General features: G+C 41.0%; 1 pseudogene; it reads left to right on the top strand.

Moving 5' to 3' along the window:
• The first annotated feature begins 13,335 nt into the window (after nucleotides 1-13,335).
• On the top strand, nucleotides 13,336-14,699 carry LOC100553318 (C-terminal-binding protein 1-like; annotated as a pseudogene).
• Nucleotides 14,700-15,053: the final 354 nt, after the last annotated feature.

The raw sequence follows: 15,053 nt of genomic DNA on the forward strand, positions 1-15,053 counted from the left end.
GGAGCGGTACCTATTGATCTACTCACATTGGCATGTTTTCGAACTGCTAGGTTGGCAGAAGATGGAGCTAACAGTGGCCGCTCACTCCGTTCCCGGGATTTGAACCTGGGACCTTTTGGTCAAAATGAGAAGTGATGTCACATCACTGGATCAGGCCAAAAGTGGGTCACAAAAGCAGAGAGGCCATGAGAGGGAAAATAGGCTATATTCTCCTACAGTTCTTTGCCACTAGAAGAGGTCAAAGTAAGTGAGAGGACGCTTTCCCCAAACTGGGGCCCCTTCCACATAGCTGAATAATTACCTGCTTTGAACATTATCTGCTTTGAACTGGAATATATGGCAGTGTGGACTCAGAAAACCCAGTTCAAACAGATATTGTGTGATTTTCTGCCTTGAGATTCTGGGTTCTATGGCTGTGTGGAAGGGCCCTGGGTCTCTTCACAGCATCTATCAGCTCCAGGTAGATTTGTATTGCTCAAGGTTAAAAAGAGTTGTCATTGACAAACATTTGAATTGCATCAGTTTGTTGGTGAATAGGTAAAAAAATTCTTAGCTAGAGAAATCCCATTACCAGTTTAATGGCATCCAAGAGAAGTAAAAGAATTTTCAGATGTGAACTCAGAGTCATTGTCAGTCACAGTCCTCTTTGAGAATTCATAGAATCATAGAATAGTAGTTGGAAGAGAATTCATGGGCCATCCAGTCCAACCCCCTGCCAAGAAGCAGGAAATCACATTCAAAGCACCCCCGACAGATGGCCATCCAGCCTCTGATTAATAGCCTCCAAAGAAGGAGCCTCTACCACTGTCTGGGTGAGAGAGTTCCACTGCCGAACAGCTCTCACAGTGAGGAAGTTCTTCCTGATGTTCAGGTGGAATCTCCTTTCCTGTAGTTTGAAGCCATTGTTCCGTGTCCTAGTCTTCAGGGCAACAGAAAACAAGTTTGCTCCCTCCTCCCTATGACTTCCCTTCACGTATTTGTACATGGCTATCATGTCTCCTCTCAGCCTTCTCTTCTGCAGGCTAAACATGCCCAGTTCTTTAAGCTGCTCCTCATAGGGCTTGTTCTCCAGACCCTTGATCATTTTAGTTGCCCTCCTCTGGACGCTTTCCAGCTTGTCAACATCTCCCTTCAATTGTGGTGCCCAGAATTGGACACAGTATTCCAGTATGACCAAGGCAGAATAGAGGGGTAGAATGACTTGTATCTAGATAGTAGACACTATACTCCTATTGATGCAGGCCAGAATCCCGTTGGCTTTTTTAGCTGCCGCATCACATTGTTGGCTCATGTTTAACTTGTTCACCACAAGGGCTCCAACATCTTTTTCACACATACTGCTGTCGAGCCAGGCATTGCCCCCATTCTGTATCTTTGCATTTCATTTTTTTTCTGCCGAAGTGAAGTATCTTGCATTTGTCCCTGTTGAACTTCATTTTGTTAGTTTCAGCTCATCTCTCTTTTGAATTCTGCTCCTGTCTTCTGGAGTGTTAGCTATCCCTTCCAGTTTGGTGTCATCTGCAAACTTGATGATCGTGCTTTCTAACCCTTTGTCTAAGTTGTTAATAAAGATGTTGAACAGAACCGGGCCCAGGATGGAACCCTGCGGCACTCCACTCGTCATTTCTTTCCAAGATGAAGATGACACATTAGTGAGCACCCTTTGGGTTCGTTCGCTTAGCCAATTACAGATCCACCTAACCGTAGTTTTGTCTAGCCCACATTTTACTAGTTTGTTTGTCAGAAGGCCATGGGGGACTTTATCGAAGGCCTTACTGAAATCCAGGTACGCTACATCCATAGCGCTCCCTGTATCAACCCAACTCATAACTCTATCAAAAAAAGAGATCAGATTAGTCTGGCATGACTTGTTTTTGGTAAATCCGTGTTGGCTATTAGCAATGACCACATTTGTTTCTAAATGTTCGCAGACAACTTCTTTAATGATCTTTTCCAGAATCTTTTCCAGAATCTGGTCAGTGAGACTGACCGGATGGTAATTGTTTGGGTTGGTGTTTTTTTTTTCCCCTTCTTGAAGATAGGGACCACATTCGCCCTCCTCCAATCTGCTGGGACTTATCCTGTTCTCCAAGAACTCTCAAAGATAATTGCCAGTGGTTTTGAAATAACCTCAGCTAGTTCCTTTAATACTCTTGGATGTAGCTGATCTGGCCCTGGGGACTTGAATTCGTTTAGAGAGGCCAGGTGTTCCTGGACAACTTGTTTCCTTATTTAGGGTTGGATTTCCCCTAATCCTTCGTCCATTCCATGTTGCTGAGGTTGAAGATGGCTTTCTTTTTGTGAGAAGACTGAGGCAAAGAAGGCATTAAGTAGTTCTGTCTTTTCCCTGTCTCTTGTCACCATCACCCCATCTTCTCCTCGCAGAGGCCCTATTGCTTCCTTGTTCTTCCTTTTTCTACCAACATAAGCAAAAAAAAAAAAAGCCCATGTTACCTTCCCCGAGCTGTTTATTTGGGATTATTGTGCTCTCGGTCCTTGGTCCTTGTTGTGTTTGTGCAGCCCTCCTTTAAGGCCTTTTGGTGGTTCCCTGTGGTCGTGGGTAATATATTGTTCATCAGGCTGTTGTTCCCCTCCTCCAGTGGATCTAGTTTAAAGTGCAACTGATGAGGTTTGTGTATCAATTTTCTGTGCAAACATCACAAATAGGTATTCAAATATTTATGTGATTTTTATAGAATGAGATTATTTTTTCTATTTTAAAAAGAAGTACCTTCATAATGGATTTAGCTATTTTTAAAAGGCAGGAATTTTTGAGTTTTGTAAATAGCATTTTATTGATTTCAGTGAAGCATAGTTTCATATAAATAACTACCCACACTCTTTTTAAGCATACACCTGAATTCTGCATTCTAGTCTAATATTTCTCTTTCTTTGTTATAGTTACACAAGATTAATACAGTATTTATTCTCTCAGCAGTTCTGCACTCTTCCCATGATACAGTTCCCATGGTTTGTAATTCAACAAAACTCTTTCCTCCTAACTGATCATTTGTATTACACCCTTTCAGAATGGCAGCTGCGGATGCTTGCATGCTTTAAGTGCATATGTGTGTAGTGCAAGGAATATCATAGTGAAAACACTTTATTCCCTATCCCCATACATGCATTCATTTCTGTAACAAGTTGTTTCAATACATGTTGTTACTTTGTCCACATGAAGGTTTTTTTTAGATGTAATGGCAGATCTCTTACCTTGATTGAAACCCTGCCTGGAATTATATTATAATAAGAAAATGCAAAGTCAGATACATTCACTAAACATGGTGGAGCCCCACCTGCACTTTCACTGCCTTGGTCCCTCTTAGATGCTAAGAAGAGATAAAGCAAATATATTCTATTGAAGGAAATATAGCAGTAATGCCCTTCTTAGTAAGACCTGTAAGTGAGTCAAATGAAAATATTCAGACAAAGCTATTAACTATCTGACTGTGGCCTTCTATGGATAGTGCTCTTTGTTGTTTGATGTGCTTTTGCCATATTTGGAATCTATGGCTGGATCCATTTCTAACATTTGGTCTTTTCCATTGTGCTATATTTGAAGTAGAGTTGCTAGAGAAAAAACTGGAGATTGCTACTGTACTTTTATTGGTTTAGTAGGAAAATGAATTTTAGTGGGCATTGTTTTTCACACAACTGGATAGCGAACTTCACCTGTTGAAATTCCTACTTCTACGTAACCATTAAATGTACAGAAGCCACTTCCAATTTTCATTTTGTCACTTCTAGTTGGAATTCATTTCTCATTTCTCGTTTACTGCATTTTGTGTTGCTGGATCACTTCAGTTCCTCCTCAGAATATTTCATTAACATCTGTTTTTAAAATGTCAGTAACATTTGGTATATGTATATCCAATAAAAATGCTTAACAAGAAGCTGTTATTTACAATATCCAAGAAATACAACAGCATGTGCATGTTTATATGTTAGGTCATATAAATTAGACTTTTAAAAGCTGTACAGTTATTCAAATATTTAATTTTTAACTATCTGTAGTATAAATCACTTTCTTTGTAATTAGATTGTCATCTGTTTGAGGGAGGTCCAGAGCAGTGCAGCTCAATTTTAATGAGTTCTCTCTGAACCTTTGTCCATGATACTAAACTGGGTCTGTGTCTTCTTTACTTGAAAATTAGATTCTATTAGAAGGACTTTCATCTGAAGAAATTATGTGGCTTTTGTCATTGGACACAGATGGCCTGCAATGAATTAAAATCTAGTTTTGATCTGCTAAACAATTTTCAGAAAAATAATTCAAATATTCTGTACCCATTGCACATTAGAAATTGTATTGGACCACTGGAAGTACAGAACAATATTAAGGCAAGTGAGACTGCCTAAATATTCTAAAGAAGCAATATCCTCATGTGATTGAGCATGTGCTAGACATATAAAAGGGCCCTGATTCAATCCAACATCCCCAGGTATGTCTAGAAAAGAATTCTTTGTAAAGAATCATGAGCATCATGACATGCAAGAATTACTTATGGCATTCCTCAAAACAATCCTGCCTTGCAGGATTGCCATCACTGCACCACCATGAATGGCATAATATTGCTGACAAGGCACTATAGATTCAGCCCAATTGTAGAAGCATGTTCTCTCTGGGGTTGATGGTGGCTTGTAACAATTACTTATGGCAGATAGCAAAGCATTTCCCATGCTCTATCCTCCTGGGATTGCCATCACTGCAACACTATAAATGGGATAATATTGTCAATCAAGCATCTATAACTCCAGCCCAATGCTGGAAGTACTCACCACATTCTCTCTGGGGTTGATGGAGACTCACAATGATTGCTTATGGCAAATGGCGAAACATTCCCCATGTTCTATCCTTGTGGGATTGCTTTCACTGTCCCACCATAAATGGGATAATATTGCTGACCAGGCACTTTAACTCCAGCCCAACGCTGGAAGGACTCCCCAGATTCTCTCTGGAGTTGGTGAAGGTTTGCAATGATTGCATATGGCAGATGGTAAAGCACTCTCCACATTCACTCTGGGTTTGGTGCATGTGGCAGATGCGCTTCACACATTCTCTCCAGGATTGGCAGAGGCCACCAACAGTTGCCTATATAAGATTGAAAATAGAAAAGGAATTATGAGTAATAAGTGAAGCTCTAACCCATGTTAGGTCAAATACACGCCAAGACTTCCACTAGTGGCACTCTAGCCTCCATCTTGTCTTCTTCATCACCGCCAGATCCCTGGTGAACCAAGGAACTGAGTTGGCTCTGTGGGACAAGAGTGGGCATTCAGGGGCAATCGTGTCCACCGCCCTCACTGCCTCCGAATTGTAGAGGTTGGCCACGGTATTAACAGGATCATCTGCCGCCATGATTGGAAACTCCCCAAGAGATGTCAGGAATCCATCCAGATCCATAAGTCTCCCAGGGCAGACCATCTTAATGGGTCCTCCTCCCCTGAAGATATTTAAGGTTGCAGTTAGTCTAAAACACCATTGACATGATGGCCATTAAATCCTGATCCCCACCTTACAGGGTGGACTTGGCATGGACATTGAAGTCCCCAGCACAATTAGCCACTAGAACTCCAATGCCAGTTCCAAGACCACCCCCACTAGCTCAGGTGGGGAATCCATTCTGCAGTGGGGTGGTCGGTACACAAGCAGAATCCGCAATCTGTCCCGGTTACCCACCTTCAGATGGGCACATTCAAACCTAGGTGATTGCAGGACAGGGCATCTGATCAGAGAGATGGAAACCCCACCTTCCCGCCTCCTGGGTCTGGCCTGCTGATGCACCCCAAAACCCAGCAGGGAAAACGGGGTGTGGTTGTCCCCTCCCAGCTCATCCAGCAAAGTCTCGGTAATGCAAGCCAGGTCCACTTGTTCATCCAGGTTCAACTCCTGGATGACAGCTGTTTTACCATTAACTGACCTGACATTTAGCAGCAGGACCTTTAGCCCAGGGGGCCTGTCATAGAAGCTCTCCGGCCTATCTTGTTTCAGGATTTCAAGAACTCTGTTGTGCTTCTCCCTGAGATGGCATGTTTGACCACCTCTCCCCCCCACCCACACACACACACACACATGACCTCAATGGAGTCCCCCCCCCCCCGAGCCCAGAGCTCTCACAGGTATACCCATTTAATGTGGTTCTGATCAAAGTGTGAGCATGTGTCATTTGAGCCCCCCCCCCTTCAGTGTGAATTATAACCCTGTGTAGATGGGGGCCTTAGTTAAGCTTATTTTTGGAATCATCAATTTAGATTTCAGCATGGACATATCCAGTTCTCATATTTGAGGATAAGTAGGAATTTGTGGGAAAGATCACAACTGGCATAGGATTTGTGCAGGATTGCCTTCTCCCTTACAACCTGTCCCAGACACTTAGGACCTAATTGGTGAATCCTCCATTACTGCCTCCTCCTCCCATCAACCTCCTCTTCTTCCTCCTCTACTACTTCTTTTACTTAAAAAAACCCCATACTGCCTGCATTCTAAATGTGCATGTTTTAGAATAGTACACTAAATATCGGATCCTATTAAACTGCAATTAATTGTTTTTTAAGTTTTAATATACTTTAAATGGTAAAGTATACAGTACAAAGCTGATTAACTGACAAAATAATAGGATGGGGAAAATTTTCTGCAAAAGCAGTATGAAGGGGAGGGGGGCTGTGTATTTTTTTTCCCAATATAAGGATGTGATTTGAAAGGGCATAGCTTGGGTTATTTATGCAGCAGTCCACATGAAATAAATTATCAACTGGAGAAGGTAATTTGCCTTGGGGTTTTGTTGCAGAGATTGCAGGACAACATTCCTTATTTATGATTTGACAATAATATTGCTCCGGGCTGATGATGAGCAGATATTTTATTATAATTATATTGCAGCTATTCTCCCTGTGCTTAAGAGAAAATTAGTTTAATGTTATAATCCTCTATGTGAACATGCATGATGAGTGTCTGAGTGTATGCAAGTGTGCACATGTGCATAAAAGAGAGAGATAGAATGAGTTACAACATTTTAATCCTAAGAAATAAACATTTTATAGTGAATCTGTCAAGAAAAATTCTGGGGCAGTAATTTGCATCATGTCACAATCCTACCTCAATGGCAACATCTCATTAAATATGAATTTTCAGCTGAACAAATTATGGAGAGATATTTTTATGTACGCACATTTTATCTGGAAAACAACATTTTAGTTTCTGAGCATCCCAATTTGGAGACCTCTGTCATTATCATATTTTAAGATCCAGAATCAAGACAGATTTTGTTGCTGTTTAACCCATAAAAGTGTCATATACATATAGTTTAAGTAAAGAAAAAAGTTCTATACTAGTTCACAACACATTTTTGTGATTTTTTTTGTTTAAATAGCAGGATAAAAGAACAAGTAAAAGCTATAGTCAGGGGCCCTGATTCCTATGATGTCTGAATATTTTCCCTCCTCATACTTGCCTGTCATAGTAAAAATCTATGTGAAGAGGTTGTATTAACCTCACTTTGTGTTGGGGATTTTTCTCTTTCCATAGAGAGAGAAGTGGAGTGCAGAACAAATATTTCTGCTATCAGGATATTGTACAATTTGACCACATTATCATAAAATATCATGTTGACAGGCACTAGGCCTGGATCTGCTATTAGACAGAGCAAAGCAGCAGCTACAGGCAAAACATTTTGGATATGTCATCAAAGAGTAGAAAGTTAGTAAATAAATGCATTATAAATATATGATGAAAATAATGATTCTAGAATAATTTGATCAGCCTAAGATTGTGTCTTTTCAGAGCTAAAATTGGAGACCAGAGAACAAGACCAGGGATAGTTCCTTCAGGTGTCATGGGGCTAAGATTGTGGTAGAAGGAGAATGAAAGGAATCCATATAAATGGTTGTGAATTGAGGTAAGAGAGCAACAAAGGAATTGATTTATGGCAGGTGGACAATTAGCAGAAGGTGCCCAGCACTTGACCTGGTTGCCAGCAACTCCGCAAAGCCTCACTGGAAGATAAGGTATGCATGACACATCGATAATCCATGCTCTACATGTAGGAATCTACAACAATCCCCAAGGAGATTTTCCCCCAGCCCCCTGGTAACAAGCAGGCTCAGGACCTTATCAGAGAGAGGCCCTCAAGCCAGAGGAAAGTGGGGGCTTCTATGGGGTAGCGAGGTAATTCCGTTGGGCAGCGGGGAAAAACCGTCACCCCATAACCTGCATTGCCTGCATTACCATCCCATGGGGGAAAATGTAGCTGCCTAGCTTGCCCCCACACTTTCCCCAGCTTACTGGATGTTTGCAGGGTGCCGTCCTATGATGCTTGCAGGACAGGGTCCTGCCGGAAGTAGCCCTGCATCATGTGATGGTGTCCGGTGGGCTATGTCCTGGATCTGTCCTGCAAGTGTTGCAGGATGGGGCAAAGACTAATGTGATGAGGTCAGAACACAAACTCTACTCTATGTCTTGATCCAATGGACTGAAATGCTTCTGGCCACCTCCTGGCTTTTTCTGTGCCAACATTTTTTCATGTAAAACACACAAACTACCATACCAGGCAAATGAATCTTGGATTAAGCTCAAAATGCATGTTGATGATATTTGAACTTTAATGCCATCTTACAAACAATAATCAGGGTTTCTCCTTCTTCACCTCAAGACGTTTCTACCATTTAGGGAACTAAAGAAGTTGAGTAATTCAAATTGGTGTTCTGACATTTGCAACAGCATCAAATACAAAATCTACTATCCCCATTCTAGTCAAGGATTTTATTTCCTCCACCCATCCACCCACACTGTTGATGAAATATTTGCAAACAAGCAAATGTGGAGACATTGTTTGGACAGCTAATAGACTAGGCAGTTGTTTGTGGAAGAAAATGTGGTCATTCAGATTGGTCATGGAATGGCATATATGGCCAAAGCAAAACATTAAACATACTTAGAATGATAATACATTCAAATTCACAATACTACACAGTCCCTGCAGTTTTTGAATACAGGTTGTATTTCTTTTTAATTGTATGAAACCTGAAGATGGGTTGCATTTGTTTTTAATTGCATGAAATATAGCCAGTTAATGTGACAGCCTGTGTTCTTATATATGTTCTTAAATGAAAGTTTTGCATTATTAACTAACCTAGACTATTTTAAGGAGAATCCCAAATAACATATGGGTTGCTCAAAACATAAATCACATGCACCAAATGTTATCCCAATAATGTTTAGCATTATGTGTATTTAAATGGCAAATTCTGTATGTGTAATGCATATTTATACTTATAGGAGGGGTTACTTAAATCAAAAGTTTTATATCTGGGATTAGCACATGTGCTGTTGATGGTACTCATACCATATGCTTTAAGAATGTAGGATGGAGATATATATATATATATATATATATATATATATATATATATATATATATATAATATAAAAATCTCCAAAGACAGCTACTCACTTGCTTATAACGTTAAAGGACACAGTTTATTGGCAGGCATGGAAGAGAAGACATCATCTTTTGAAAACTTGCTCTCTTCTGCTTATTTAAAAACAGACAAACTATGTTGGGCTTCCTAATACATTTCACTACAGTTACCAGAAAATTTAATTTTCCAAGGGAAGCCTTAGAAAACAAACCACTTATTCAAGGGATATATCACCTTCCATCTTTTGCAAACCATTTTCACAGAAAAAAATGTTTTTACTGCCCTGTGGCATTTACAGTCTGTTTCTTTGTGTCCAAAGCAAAAAAGGGGAACATTTTGAGGTTTGTGAGAAGACAAGAGAGGACATTGAAGGGCAGTCACCAATGCATTTGATAGCTAGCTCAGCTGCCAGATAAAATGTATTGGATTTGTTTATAGGAAAGTACTGAAAGTAATGGGTCCTGTAGATATCTAACTCCTGTACTTTATTTCATACCAATACATGTATGGTTGCATAAACTAAAAGAATTCTAATTCACTTTGGTCTAAGATGAAAGGAGGGGAACTCAAATGAATTGTATTCTCTTATTCTGGATAGTCAGTTGTCATCACCTAAAGAAGCAGAAGCCATATTTCAAGAAGACAGGACAAAAATTTGGAATGGAGGGAAAGACAAACATTCTATGTTCTATGATTTTGTTTTTAAATAGAATTTGTTATCATGTCTACCTCATATCATACTTGTTCCATTTTTCAAAACTGTGTATTGAAGATTCACAAGTATGTGGACAGATGTAGAAACCATGCACTTACTGCATATGTGGAAATAGTGTGATCAAACATTTCTTATAGATCTATAAGTGGCAAGCATTTTATCAACGTATCATTTTGTACATTGTGTTGTCAAAGGCTTTCTCGGCTGGAATCATAGGGCTGTTGTGTTTTCCGGTCTGTATGGCCATGTTCCAGAAGCATTCTCTCCTGATGATTCTCCCACATCTATGGCAGGCATACTCAGAGGTTGTGAGGTATATACCTCACAACCTCTGAGGATGCCTGCCATAGTTGTGGGTGAAACATCAGGAGAGAATGCTTCTGGAGTATGGCCATACAGCCTGGAAAACACACAACAATTCTGTACATTCTCCCTTGGGGCAAACATAGTACATTCCCTTGGAAATGACATAATAAGTGCCAAAGGTACAATTATAGTTTCATTTATAAATATTAGACAGATATTGCATCATCCATTGTCAGGACATCAGCCACTGAAATGATCACCCCTCTCTGTTTTCACCTACCTTGTGTATAAAAAATAACTGCTGGATAGGAGAGAAATGCTGATTCAATATTATACTCTGCTTATTCTGTCACGCACTGGGCCTGTGACTGATTGTCTATTATATAGGACATACGCTTTACGCCCAGCGGGAAGCCAGGGTGCCTAAAGAAAGGTTGTTGAGGAATTTCCCTGAAAAGATGGCCTTGAAGACTTTAAAGAAATAACAAAGTCTTTATTGACGAACAAATAATAAATCTTCAAGGAGTCTTGTCCCCACAGAACAGGCGATAGGCTTTGAATAACTGTGAAAAGCCTCTTATAACCCCTCCCAGGCTATCTGTTATCTGGGCCTAGCTGGTCTGGGACCCACTGCCAACCCCAAGTGCGTCTGGTTGTTGAGTGGACCTACCAGCCAATGGCTTGCAGATGTTTCTGTGCTGTTGTTCTGTATCCCCGGACGGTCTTTATCCCTGGTGTTCTTTAACCCTGGTGCTCTGGTATATGAAGCTTTTTATGGGACGAGCTGGTCTACATCCTGTAGCTGAGCTTCCTAAGTGAGACTAACTTAAAAATGGCTCCTTCCCTCCCAGAGCCCTGAACAAGGGGCGGAACCAAACTTAATGGTGATTGACAGGTGGCCTGTCCTATGATTGCAAACTTTTGCAGAAAGAAAATAAAGCTGAAGTTTCTGGTACAGCTGTACCAGCACACTGCTAATGGATCATATGTGCCCACACAAGAAATGTTTTCTCTCTGTGTATGTGTGTGTGTATTGCCAACATGAGATACCAGTGATTTAATTGCAGTCTTGATGACACATATGATTTAATACACACACACACACAAACACACACACACACACACTTAATCATATGTGTAATCAGCGCTGCAATTAAATCACTGGTTTCTCATGTTAGCAATGTAATAATTTCTCAGCATGCCTTGAAAATATATCAAATTAAGCTTTTATAAAAGCATACTTTCTTACATTTCTATTTCTCTGAGTATCCAATATAATACAATACGTTTAATATTAGATTTCATTAATATTAGTTTTTTCATTTTCAAATTGATTTAAATGTGGATTATATGTTATATAGTTTTGCCATGAAGATGAAACCCATGGAGTGAAACCACATGAAGTATTTTGAGTATTACTCATATCTGTACCAACCCTTATAATTTCATACATTATGAATTGTGCAATTCAAAAAGTGACTCATGTTTCATAAAGCACATTTGCCTTGTATCATGAGATTTTTGAATATGTTCACCTGCTACAGTAAAGGTAAACGTTTTTCCCTGACATCAATGGGGGTCATGGGGGTTGGTCCATTTCTAAGCTGACGAACCACCATTGTCTGTAGATGTCTCCACGGTCATGTGGCCAGCATGACTGCATAGAGCACCATTATCTTCCTGCCAGAATGGTATCTATTGATCTGCTCACATTTGCATGTTTTTGAACTGTGGGATCTCACCCCGTTCCCCAGATTCGAACCGCTGATCTTTCGGTCAGCAAGTTCAGCAACTCAGAGGTTTGACCACTGCTATGGTTAGGCTAAATTGGGACAGTGACATAACATGTAAACTCTGCCCCGAACAACTCTTCCCTGTCATTCATCCAGTATGTTCCCAAACATGTGAAGGTCTGCAAAGTGTTCTTTAATTAGGTTTACTTGAAACTGATTAAAATCTCCCATTATAGATAATCGTGATATGACTAGGCTAAAATAACTGATATAAATATGAATATGAATACAGAGCCTTTTAAAATGTTATTGCTTAGATACTATGTCATCCCTTGAAACTCCATATCAGATGCAAGGACAGAAGGTGGGGAATCTGGGAGACCTGACAATCAGTTGAGGCTCAGCAAAAACCTTATTCTTCTTTACAATCCAGTTCAGAGATGTGGTTGGAAAAGTACAACCTACCCACCCATTGGGGAAGATGCTGTCATAATTTCTTCCTATGTGTTCTTTATGTGTTCAGCAAAAATCAAGGATTCTTACCTCACAAACCATGATTAAAAACTTGAATGTAAAATATTTTCCATTGAATTTAACTAAGATGGAAGGAGATCTAACAAACCATGAGAAGAATATCCATCTGAAGATGGGTAGTAGGCAACAAGGGGATCAGCTACTCTTGACCTCATCCTAACAAATGCAGAGGACCAGATCAATGCAGTTGAAGTGGTCAGATCCTTAGGGGCAAGCGACCATGTGCTCCTGCAGTTTGCAATACAAAGGAAGGCCAAAACGAAAAAAAGTCAAACCCGCATTCTGGACTTTAGGAGAGCTGACTTCCAAAAAATGAAGGAAATACTGAGCGGCATTCCATGGATGCCAATACTAAAAGACAAGGGAGTCAAGGATGGATGGGAGTTTTTTAAAAGTGAAATACTCAAGGCGCAAATGCAAACAGTGCCAACAAAGAATAAAAACATGACAAGTGCAAAGAAGCCAGAACGGGTGTCCAAATAACTTCTATCTGGTCTAAGACTCAAAAAAGACATGCACAAGAAGTGGAAAAAGGGAGAAATCACCAAAGAAGAATTCAAGTGAATAGCCAGCTCCTGTAGGGAAAAGGTTAGCAAGGCTAAAGCGCAAAACGAGCTCAGGCTTGCCATATGCTCCACATCGCGCCCGAGCAGGCCCCGCTGGAGCCCTGCCCCTGAGAGGCCTCTCGAAGGGCAGCTCCCACTTGCTCAACAAGGGCCTGCCGCTCGGCATTCGACCACCAATCATGAATGGGCCTATGCACCCACGCCCTTTGGTCGCACTGTTGGATGGCAGGGACTGTACAGTAGAAATGCCAATCCTGAAGGACGTAGCCACCGTGGCATTTTGTGATGCACAATCCACACAGGAAATTCATGAAAAGGTACTGAATGAAGCTGTAGGTGCTCTGATGTATCACAGCATCACTTTAACCCATGAAGATCTGGAGAAGCTTAAAGCACTTCGAATAATTGTTCAGATTGGAAGCTGCTTTGATAATATTGATATTAAATCTGTTGGTGATTTAGGGATTGCAGTGTGCAATGTTCCAGCTGCCTCAGTGGAAGAGACAGCAGATTCTACAATGTGCCACATCTTGAACCTCTACCTGGCTTCATCAGGCCTTGTGAGAAGGAACAAGAGTGCAGAGCGTGGAACAGCTCCGGGAAGTTGCTTCTGGAGCTGCAAGAATTAGAGGTGAGACCCTGGGCATTATTGGGTTAGGATGTGTTGGGCAAGCGTGCAAAGGCCTTTGGTTTCAGTGTCACTTTCAGACCCATACCTCTCAGATGGCATTGAACGTGCACTTGGACTTCAACGGGTGAACACTTTACAAGATCTGCTCTTTCACAGTGATTGTGTCACCCTCCATTGCAGCCTAAATGAACACAATCATCATCTTATTAATGACTTCACAATTAAACAGATGAGACAAGGGGCCTTCCTTGTGAACACAGCTCGAGGAGGACTAGTAGATGAAAAAGCACTTACACAAGCCCTCAAGAAAGGCAAAATATGAGGGGCAGCTTGGATGTACATGAGTCAGAACCATACAGTTTTAGCCAGGGTCCTTTGAAGGATGCACCAAATCTGATCTGTACTCCACATGCTGCTTGGTACAGTGAACAAGCCTCGATAGAGATGCGGGAGGAAGCTATGCGGGAAATCCGGAGAGCCATCACAGGCCAGATTCCAGACAGCCTGAAAAATTGTGTTAACAAAGAACACTTGACTGCAGCGACACATTGGGCCAGTATGGATCCAGGAGTTGTTCATCCAGAGCTTAATGGTGCTGCCTACAGCAGGTATCCAGCTGGACATTAAAAACAATAAAAAGGGCTTCTTTGCTTACGTCGGTAGGAAAAAGAAGAACAAGAAGGCGATAGGGCCTCTGCGAGGAGAAGATGGGGAAATTCTGACAGGGGATAGGGAAAAGGCAGAACTATTTAATGCCTTCTTTGCCTCAGTCTTCTCACAAAAAGAAAGCCAGCTCAACCTGAGCAACATGGAGTGGATGAAGGACTGAGGGAAATCCAACCCCAAATAGGGAAAGAAGTCATCCAGGAATACCTGGCCGCTCTAAATGAATTCAAGTCTCCAGGGCCGGATCAATTACACCCAAGAGTATTGAAGGAACTAGCAGAAGTTATTTCGGAACCACTGGCAATCATTTTTGAGAGTTCTTGGAGAACGGGAGAAGTCCCAGCAGATTGGAGGAGGGCAAATCCCTATCTTCAAAAAGGGAAAAAAGGACGACCCAAACATTTACCATCCAGTTAGCCTCACATCGATATCAGGCAAAATTCTGGAAAAGATAATTAAGGAAATGCGGTCATTGCTAACAGCCA

This window comes from Anolis carolinensis, chromosome 5, assembly GCF_035594765.1.
Source record: "Anolis carolinensis isolate JA03-04 chromosome 5, rAnoCar3.1.pri, whole genome shotgun sequence".
Lineage (NCBI taxonomy): Eukaryota > Metazoa > Chordata > Lepidosauria > Squamata > Dactyloidae > Anolis > Anolis carolinensis.